Source organism: Triticum dicoccoides, chromosome 7B (assembly GCF_002162155.2).
Source record: "Triticum dicoccoides isolate Atlit2015 ecotype Zavitan chromosome 7B, WEW_v2.0, whole genome shotgun sequence".
NCBI lineage: Eukaryota > Viridiplantae > Streptophyta > Magnoliopsida > Poales > Poaceae > Triticum > Triticum dicoccoides.
This window is the reverse complement of record NC_041393.1, coordinates 650,724,114-650,726,734: the sequence shown is the minus strand read 5'-3', so window position 1 is coordinate 650,726,734 and position 2,621 is coordinate 650,724,114. Positions and strand designations below refer to the sequence as shown.

Here is a 2,621-nt window from a genome sequence, read left to right as displayed (position 1 = left end):
CCGACGTGGCAAGCACCCCTGGTCTAGGACACCAATACATCTCCAGCCCGCAAGGGACAACACCCTAGTCAGCTGATCCGGAGTGGTCTGACTCAAACCAGTTGTCGGCAATGCTGGAGAAGGATGGAGAGCGCCGGAAGTGAGGTTGGGGGCGGAGTGGAGGAAAGTGGAGTGGAGTGGAGTCGCTAGGGTTCGGTCTGACAAGAGGATGGGGACGAATATATGTAGGGTCTGGTGTACTATCGTGCGCCTGATCCGACGTGGCGGACGAGCCCGCTCGCGCCTGGCCTCCCTATATTTTTGCGGGATATGAGGGGTGCCGGTCACCCCGGGTGTTTGAGACCAGCTTGAAGTGTCCCTCTGGGTCGATTATTTTTGACCAATCAGTGATCAGGCAGTCCATCCGGGCATTTAAGGGGGATTTGAAGCGTCCGGCTGTATATGCTCTTAGCTTGGCTCTTTTGGTCTAGGAGTTAATTGCATGTTGAACCAACGTTGGGGCTAAGATAACAAATTAGTACCACTTTACTTTTTTTGCAGATCAGTACCAAGTCTAGGGCACACGGAAACAAATAAAGCTGATCCACGTTTATACATGTTTTGAAAGGAAACTGACTAGTGGGGCTCGCTTAACCTTTTTTGACTGTACCAAGTCTAGGGCCTTTCTCGACTGTCATTTTTTTGTATGTGTTTTCTTTGTTTTGGATTTCTTTTATCTTTTTAAGATCTTGCGTATTCTTTGTTTTTTTTGGATATTTCTTTTTTTGATAGGTTTTGTAACAAACGGTGTACTTTTTTCGATACTGTGGACATGTTTTTAGTTTATGATGACCATTTTTAATAGACAAACTGAACTTCCTTAGTGTATGATATTTTTTTTTGTAAATACACACTGAACATTATTGTATAACATATGATGAGTAATTTTGTTAGACGCATTGTACTTTTTTAATATAAAATGATCTTTTAATTTATACGATGATGAACATTTTTAAATATACGATGCACTTTATAATATATATATATATATATAGTATTTTTTTATAAAACACATATTTCTACTAGACAATATTCTAAAATATATTTACTATTTTTATAGATTTGTAAAATATGATATTTCTAAAAAAAAGGGCCTTATTTTTCATGAAAACTGACTAAAAACTGTATCCAGTTGTCCAATCAAACTGCATTGCAGACATATGTTGTTAGCATATATCTTTCCCTTCTCTATCTCTACCTACTAATAAACCACGCATAGCTTCTGGTCGTACGTCGCTGGTGTTTTTGCGAAAAAACCCCGCTGTTTCTTTGAAATCAACCCGCGGTCCTTGTTTAAGTGGTACTCAGGAAAAACGATTCATTTTTGCGTAAAAACCCCTGTCGTTTGGACTATTCAACGCGCGGTCCAAGCAGTTCTGTAAAGAAAAAAGGAAACACAACCACACACAGAGCACACGGGCTCGCCTCCTCTCCCTCTCGCCTATGAAGTCATCGCCGCCGCCGCCGCCCATGCCGGCTGCTTCCGGCGCCTCCGGCGCAGCGCGGCACGCCCCAAGCTGCCGACGGTCCGCGCCTCCCTCCCCTCCACCCAGACTCTCTGCTCCCGGCCTCTACAGCCCGCTCGCAACCACACACCCATGGCTAGGGTTTCGGGCATGGCTTCGCCGGCGTGTCTCCGGTGGTCCCAGGTTCGTCCTTCCTTCCTTCTTGGCCGAGATCCGCTGCCCATACACCTCACCTTCTCTTCATATTCTCTACTGGAGATGCAGTTGGGGCACGCCATGGGAGTTCCCCATCCATCACGGTCGCCGTTGTCAAGGGATTCTTCAAGGAGATGTCAAGGACGCCATGGACATGCAGCTCCTCAAGGTTTTATCCCTCCTTTCCTCTGACATCAAGTTGTAACAGTACATTAATCCAAGCAACTGTTTTCAGATCAATTAAGGAATCAATCTCATGATGGTTGATGCTTGATGCAGCGGAGGATTGGGCCTCACATTATTTTTTCCAGAATTGGGTGTGGGTACTCTCTAAACTGGATTGAGTGAGCTAAATCTGTGCATCAAAATTGTAGTCTGTAGCTTTATGTGTTACGTCTTAAGATTGAACTTGAAGATTGCTTTTGGGAGTAGTTTTAGTTGGTAGATGTTTCAGGCTCCAAATACGCACACATTATGTGCTTAATGTGTGGCATAAACATGATCAGTTTTATGCTTAGAAACCAAATCACTGTCCACCCATTTTATTTCTTCATGAGTATTTTGCGTTGAAATCAGATCACCGTTCACCTGTTCTCGTACTGTTGTCTTTAACTTATTTTGCCGATTCTCAATAAAATGCTCAGTTCAGGATGTGATTTTCAGTTTTAGGCATTTGATACATTTGGCACTGAGCAAAAAAAATTCCTCTGAGCGTGTACCTTCAAATGCAAAGTTCTGACTATGATTTCGCATGCGATCACACCGCCGTCGGTCGCTCTGCCTACCGAGTGCCACCCCGCCGCCTCCCCCACTCCCCCCACCTGGGACCTCACCGCCCGCTCTATCTAATATATTTTCCAGTTTTCTTATAGTCGCCAATACAAATGTCCGCTTGAGTGTCAAAAGGCAGCAGGGATAATG

The 2,621-nt window shown here is 44.4% G+C and overlaps 1 long non-coding RNA gene across 1 annotated transcript; it reads left to right on the top strand.

Annotated features, from left to right (window-relative positions):
• The first annotated feature begins 1,402 nt into the window (after positions 1-1,402).
• Positions 1,403-1,995, top strand: LOC119339942. Its single transcript, XR_005164286.1, has 3 exons — positions 1,403-1,688; positions 1,770-1,869; positions 1,936-1,995. It is a non-coding gene; the product is annotated as an uncharacterized LOC119339942 (long non-coding RNA).
• The last annotated feature ends 626 nt before the right edge of the window (positions 1,996-2,621 follow it).